This window comes from Pteropus vampyrus, unplaced genomic scaffold (genome assembly GCF_000151845.1).
Source record: "Pteropus vampyrus isolate Shadow unplaced genomic scaffold, Pvam_2.0 Scaffold35, whole genome shotgun sequence".
In the NCBI taxonomy this organism is placed as follows: domain Eukaryota; kingdom Metazoa; phylum Chordata; class Mammalia; order Chiroptera; family Pteropodidae; genus Pteropus; species Pteropus vampyrus.
In genome coordinates this window covers 3,280,612-3,288,525 of record NW_011888816.1, presented here as the reverse complement: position 1 = coordinate 3,288,525, position 7,914 = coordinate 3,280,612, and positions in this window count along the sequence as shown.

The window sequence follows — 7,914 nt, the reverse complement described above, 5'->3', positions numbered from 1 at the left end:
CTGGGAGAAGGAATACGATTCTTAATTTTGATGGTGAATGTTTTGTTCACTGTCTAGGGCTGATCATCTGCTGTTACCACTTCTATGATTACTGTTTCTAATGTTTAAGTAGATCCTGACCTGTCAGAAGCTGGAAGTGTTGCTAATTATACTCATTTTCTTTTCTCAATCTTTTAAAAAGAATGATGATCCTGGATTTTTATTACACTGGAGGATATTGGCCTCCTTTGTAAAGAATACGTTAAGAAGGATGCTTATGTGAAATTTGATCCCATGAACTCTGCTTAAAAGTTCTAGCTGATCTTTCCTCCCCACTCTGGGGTAAGGATTAGTGTGTCTGCAACCATCATTGTGGGTTTATGGGCAGCAGCTTAGCAACCATTTCATGGCACTCAGCTGTCTCATTTTGTCTCTGCTTTTTGTTTTCTTCCTCCCGCCACCCCTCTTCTCCCTCTCCCTGTCCTCCCCCTAACCCCTCTCCTCCCATCTTTCTCTCTTCTTCCTCCCGTCCCCTCCCCCATTGCCTCTTCTGCTGTTTCCTCCCTCCCCCTCTCCTCCCTCTCTCCAGGTCCCCCGTTTTTTTCTTTTCCTAGCTCCCTCCTCCTTTCCCTTTTGTCTCGGGAATCCTTTGTCCTTGCCCTGACTCCAGCAACCCCACCCCCACCCCCTGGCCCGTGAACAAATCAAATTTCCAGCTTCTGATGGATATTGTCTTTGGCTTTTCGCCTATAGATTTCTCCAGCTCAAGACCCCATGTCCTGTTTTCTCCATGGAGGTGGGGAGTAAAGGGGGTCCCAGTTTTTATGGCTTCAGACAGGCTCTGTCTGCAGGGTCTGGCCAGTCCCTGGTTTTGCTCCTTGTCCAGATTCTCACAGTGGCCTGCGAGGGTGAGGGGACCTCCTCCTCCCTCTTCCCCCAGGGCACTCTGATTTAGAAGAGGACAATGCATAAGCCTCTAAGAGCTCCTGGTAGCTTGATGGACAGCCACCTGCGAGGTCCTTTAAAATGACTTTGGTTGGCAGGAAGCAGTATACTTTAAATAAAACAAAATCATTGTTGTGGTCATAGTTTAATAGTTTGAAAATGGAAACTTGAATGGTCTTTATCTGGTTGTGATTCTTTGTCCTGATCTCCAGAAGTGGGTTCATTTGGGATAAAAAGGGGGGCCCACTGACCAGCCAGTTCTCTTGACTTGCTGGAGTGCAAATGCCCCAGGGGACCTACTCTGGGTAGAAACCCACTTCTCAAGTGGCCCAAGGTACTAAGTTGTCTTAGATTTTGGACCTTAAAACTGCTTTTGGAATTTTAAAATATTTCTTTTTCTTCTTTTCTACATTAGCGTCTGCCCCAACCCACCCCCATCTACTTTTCAGGCCTTTTTTTTTTTTTATTTTTTTAAGGCCATTTGAATACTGTGTTATGTGGAAGGAGTTCTCTCTGTAAAAAAGGGCAACTTTCCTAGAAAGTAGAGTCAATAAATTGGATTTGCCAGTGCAAGTTTCATCTTGCTGTGCCAACGGGTTGGGCTGTGGAGCCAGACCGCTCAGGTTCAAACCCCATCTGTGCCACTTGCCAGCTGTGCGGGCCGTTTCTTAGGCTTCTAAAGTTGTGATCTCCTCAGTAGGTCCTTGTCGGGTGCCATCTTCATCAGGTGGTGAGGGTCAGTGGAGGCGCGATAGGTTAAATGCTTATTAAGAAATGCTACCGATAAGTTATTAAGAATAGTTAATAGTGAAGGTCAGCCTTTGAGACAGCCACAAGCCTGCTGCCAATTTTCTTTATTTTCTGTCCCGTGCTCTGTTTTTTCACTTGGATTACATGATTTCCCTGGATTTTTAAGGGAGCCCAGTGTAAGAAATTAGAGCTGTAAAACCAATTTACTTGAAGAAAGTGAAATCTTTACCAGCTGATGCCTGTGTGTTTCTTAATTTTTTTTAAAGATGTGGCAATTTTGAAATGCAATGATTAAAATTTCTCAAAGCAGAAACCTAATGCTGCCTTACGCTTCTCACGAGGACACACTTTATAGTGCATGACGTCTCTGTAAATGCATTTTATAACCTTGTTTAGAAGCTAGACTTATACCTTCATTTGAAGGAAACTTACTGTGGAAATCGTTCCAGAGTAGAAAAGTTGTAAAGATGGAATTACGGTGTTATTTAATTCATTTAAACAAAAGCTGAATGTTTTCCGTGAGTTTGGGGTAACCTCGCATCTAATCTGAGGTGGGGTCAACAGTCTCAGCCTAATGCTAAAACTGAAAGTGAAGGATGGGCTGCCGAGGCCCCGGAATCTGGATTCGCTGCCCCGGCCCTCGCCCCAGCCTGCAGTTGTCCTGTGAACGTGAGGCTTCATCTGGCTTCTGCTCTTAACCAGGACTCCTTCACCTGGGATGGTTAGAAATCAGGCCAATGTTAGTAAATGGAAATACTACGCAATGTGCTCTCTACTCTTTATTCAGTGGGACTGCTTAACCAGGCTCATACTCCAGAGCCATTGGTATAATCGTCTGTGACTTATGAAGGTAATTTTTAAAAATCTGCGTATTTGAGCTTTTTGGTTGCCAGAGCCTTAGGTAACTGAGCAGTTTAATATATCAGCGGAGTCCTTGTGCCTGCACGTGTCTCCGTTGTCAGAGAATGGCTCTCTTTTCCTGTCGCCTTCCTTCCTGTGCCTGACCAGTATCTAAGCCAGTAATTCGTGTTTTGGGGCAGTGGTCTCCAAACCACATGACAAACAAACAAAAACCGAGGACTTGCTCGGGTGGCAGATCCCAGACTTGAAAGTGGAAGCTTTGTGTTTTGACCAAACAACTTCTACGATTTTTTAAAATTATTATGGATTCAAACCTGCCAGAGAGCACATTTAAATAAAAACAAACAAAAAAAACCCCACGCATTATTTTTGCACGATTCCGGAATTCCTAAGAGACCCTCTGACAGCTTGGGAAGATAGGGTGAAGTTAGCTGGGTCGGGGTGAGGGGAGGGGCCCAGATGTGGGCTCTGGTTGGTGGCCCCTCTGCTGCACCCCCTGGCTGTCTATCCAAGGCTTTCCCTCTTTAGAGGCATTTGTTGGCCCATGGACCAGCCTGGAGGATACGCCAGCTGGTGCCTGGAGACCCTCTGGCTCTGGTATCCCACTCCTGGGAACATGGAATTCAGAGGCTGTCCACCGAGTGAGAGCTGGGAGCCCTCCTAAGAGAGGGAGGGTGAATCCACGTGTTTACAGTTGTCACCGCTGGATTTGGGTGGGAAGGCACCGTGTCCACTAGAATTTACAGAACTTGGGAGGAAGAAATGTAAATGATTTCCCCTGGGACTAACTCCCGATCGTAAGCCCATGGGCACTAATGGGTCATATTTCTGGCACTGAGTAATTTTCTCCTCTTTTTCGCTAAGTGTATGCTTTTTGCTTATCGATTCTGAGTAGCATGTGTCTTGCCATTTCCTGAGAGCCCTGAAATAACTTTATTTTTTGTTTTTTTAAGATTGCCTTCATTTCATTTAGTTTTAAAGGGGCGATGGAAGGTTTGGCCCAAATCAAAGCTACCTGTATATACATCTTATCTAATTCAGAATTACATTTTAGTGCATAATAATTAGATTCATTCTGTACGTTAAGCATGCCCAAGGTATTAGATTACTTTTTTTAAAAAAAAGCAAACCAGTTTTAAAAATGCATAATTATTATATCCTTCAATTATCTTCGTATATTTAATGGAGACGAGGGGGAGTGTAACTAGTTCCAGACAAGCCGACCTTTTGGCACATCTGGAAGGAAGAAAGATGGGCTCATTTAAGATTTACTTTTCTCCATTTTATCCTTCAGATCTGGGTTTGACATGAATCATGTAAAATAGGAAAGAAAAAAGAAGAAAGCTCCGGCACCCACAAATTTGAAAGATTAGCCCATAAATACCTACAGTTGACTTTTTAAATTTAACATAGTGACTGTCTGTTTTTGTGTGCGTGAAATAGCATTTTTGTGAAGTTCTGTGCTTTAGGAAAGAAAAAGAAATGAAAGCAAGAAACCATCGCAAATCATGCCACTAAGAATTACCCAGTGTTTTGATTAATAGAGAACATCTTGCCAGAAAAGCTTCTCTGTGTGTGATATCCGTTTGACTTTATTTTTAAATAAACCATTTTTATCAAGACAAGAACACGCACATCACTTTTTTAAAAATCTTTTTATTATAAAATTAAACACAGATGCAGAAAACCACACAAAACAGTAAATAGCATAATGAATTACTGTTAGATAAAGACCTTATACAGCAACCACCTAGGTCAAGAAATACAATTTTGCCAGCTTCCGAAGATGCCCCCTCACCCTCCCTCCAAAAGTGACTGCTGTTCTGACTTGACTTTAATCACTGGGCACCATAATTTATTTTTGTCTGTTTTTTAAAAACTTGATATGTGTTTTAAGTCTCCGTTAATATGTAGGTTTCTCACAGTTTGTCTCCTGAATAACCCAGGCTGTCACATCTTTAGCCATAGCCTGTCAGTAGTGGTGGATCTCACCTGTCGTAGGTCCTGATGGCTTTTACCAGCCTAGCCAGCCCTCTGTCTTCAGTCTGTGACGGTGGCGCAGATCTTTCTGTGGCCTTTCTTTCGATAATGCAGTAGGGGACTCCGTTCCATGCCACACGCCTGGCAGCTCACTGCAATCTCCGCCTGCTCATTTTCCTCCAGATTGGGGACAGTATTAACACTGTTCAAAGGTCAGGCGCTCTCAGAGTGGGGACTGCCTCTTTATCTGCAGCTTTCTTTGTAGCCTGGGCCAATAACTCCTGTACTACATTTTCTTGCTTTGGCTCTGGTCGGTACTCGTGGACCAGCCTGAGCAGCTGAGTAGCTGTGCAATGATGGTTCAAGGCCTGACTGAAGTGGCCTTCAAAGTCTCGTGGAGGATGGCTAGCCCTTTGCCACTGCAGTTAGGTGAGCCGAGTTAGAAGGAAAGGACAGTTATGGGGGATATGTATGTGGCCTCAGAGATTGAAAGACCTGCTTCTTTTAAATCATGGAAGATAGTGGAGTTCTGGCTGCTTCATCCCCGACTTCCAGGACACTGTCCTGGTGGCTATCCAAATGTGGCCGAGTTTTGTTTTTCCTTATTAAACTTCTCCCCCTTCTAATCCCTTCCACTCTACTGCCCGGCGACACCCTGGTGACTCATTTTGAATCCTTTCGTAATTCGAAGCTGCCCTGTGGTCTGGTGATATGATCACTTAGCATGTGCCCAGCTCTTGATTATTAAATCTGCAGGCTCCAGTAGAAGCAAGGAGTAATCAGTGAAGTCCAAACTCACAAAGAATTTATAGATGATTAAATATCAAAATACCCCCTCCTGGGCAAGCCTCCAAGGGACATGCCATTCACTCGATGCTAAACAGTTCAGTGTGTTGTGTCTTAGGAATGTGTTTGGCTTGAGATTACTTGTTGGTTTAGAGTTCAGGCCCTCATTATGGTCCCCAAGCTGCAGCAGCAGCCTCACCTGAGGGCTTGCCTGAAATGCAAATTCTTGGGCCTTACTCCAGATCACAGAAACTCAGAGCTGGGGTCTTGCAATCTATGTTTTAACAAGCACTCCAGAGGTTCTGATGCAGGCTCACTGGTTTAGATGATCTTCTAGACTCACACAGAAGTCAGTTGTCGGCTTGAGGGTTAGTCCCACACAGCTTGGAAAGTTGTCTCCCCAGGGAGTGGTCACATGACCTAAGGCTTACTGAGGGAGACGTCCCTCCAGCATCTCCGCCTAAGGCCCCTTATGCCGTTGTTGAGAGTTTCGGCCTCTGATTTGGGAAAGTAGCCAACCGGACCCAAAGTGAGATTAGATCTCGAAGGAAAAAATAACTTGTCTTATTCTGCATCATGCGAAGAACCAACAAGGCCTGCGTGTGTGGACGTGAGTGATAGGAGCGGTTGGCATTCTGGGGGTTCCTTCCAGGCTTTATTCTGTGTGCATGTGAGTGTGGGATGTGTGTTTAACCTAGTTGAGATCACACCGTGCGCATTGTTCTTTGTGTCCCCACCCTCCCACCCCTCATTGCAAGAGTCCTTGACAGTACTGTGCTAAGGACTGAGGGGGGCGAGGGCCCCAGGATTTGAGTTCCAGTTGTCAGAGGTCCTGAGAAAATTTTCCCATGGCATTTGGGGTTGTTGGCGCTCCTGGCTCCTCTTGAGCCTCTGTGAAGAGGGAAAGGCAGGGGGAGCCGACCGACCGACTGGGCCCCTGCATTGCCATTTAGATTTCCTGACGCTGCAGGCTGCTGAATGTTGCTTTTTCATGTGCTGCCTGGAATAAAGCCGTCTGATTCTTTCCTCCTGAACAATGGCTGTTTTGATGAGTTCTTGCTTCTCCCAGGCAGTGGCCCACACGATGAAATCTTTTCCATTTATTTAAGCCGATGGACCTTATGGACTCTGTCTGGTTGACTTTTATCTAATGTTTACAGTTCGTGTAGTGTGATAGCTGAGCTCATTCTTTGCATGAAGAAAAAGAAAAGGTAGACACCCCACCCCCAATTCCCAGGAAAAAAAAAAAAAAACCCGACTTACTGAGAGAGAAAATACCACAGTCTCATTCAGAATTAAGGATCAAGTTGGTAACAAAACAAGAAGGTTAAAGAGGGCCCTTGGAGCAAGTGGCTGCTTTGGGACAGGGGGAGTCTCTTCCCTTGGCGGGGGGGAGCTGGGTATATGCTCTGCTGGGGCCCACATTCTATGGTATGGTCTCCTTTCCTCCTGGACCCAAGTGAAGACTGCAGAAATCCTTGTCAGAGGACCCTCTGCTTCCCCACCCCTGCCCCTGAGATCAGGACCAGACGAGCCAGCAAGGGTTGGATTGACGCCCGTGCCAGGGCCCGTTCTGAGCCAAGTGCACACTGACCCTGCTTGACCCGCTGGTCAGGTGGTACAGGCCTGAACTGGCCTGAGCAGAGAGGTGTTCCGAACCCAGAACACGGCTTTTCCTCCCTCCCCAATTTGAAATTCCTGAGTGAAAGTCTTCAGTGAAATGAGACCCCAGACCCTTGTCTGCTTTTTCCGTGACCCGTGATGGATTTATTGCTCATCCCACACAGGCGGGAACCAAAGACTGTATCCCCGCAGACAGCCCACCCTACTCTGATGCTTGTGTAAGTGGTGACCAAAGGTACTGAGATGCACAAAGATCTGCTTTCAGTTTTAGTAGAAAATTTTTTTAAATGCCCCAGCTCTCCCTGAAGAAACTTCTCTCTGTTCTCTAGGACCAATTTCATGGAGTCAGCATGTTTATTGAGCACCTGCTATCCTGTGCCATTTGGGTGTTGAGGATACAGCATAGACTTGTCCTTATGAAGCTAACATTCGTCTGTGTGTGTATTGTGTAGAACTGTGTATGTCTGTAACAGTAACAATAGCCACTATTTATCGAGGGCTCCTGTGTGTGAAGTACTAGCTAAGCGCTTAATCAACATGATCCAAAAATACTTGTGGAGTGATGACCTCTTTCAGTCCTCCTTTTGGCTTGGAAGTCAGGCCTGGCTGGTAATCAGGGCCCACCCTGCTGTCCTTCCTAGTCCTGGCCCCCAGCCCAGTATGGAGAGACAGATACATGCTATACAGTGAGACCCCCACAGGCCAGAATCAGGAGCTTGGTGTCTGTCTGTTTGTTTCTTTGTTTTTAGCAATGAGTGAGTTTAAGCAGGAGTCTCAGAAATAACTCACCCCAGGACACCTGCTCACCAGCTAACCAGTTATAGCCAGACCAAGCATCAGGGACTTCCCGCTCCTGGCCTGGTGCCTGGACGAAGCAGTGTTATATCAGGAGATCCCATTATTTTCTCTAAAATGCCCATCTGCCGTTTCACCGCCATCATACTTGTTCCCAGCATGGTTGAAACGTTTTGAAGGTATAGCACAATTTAT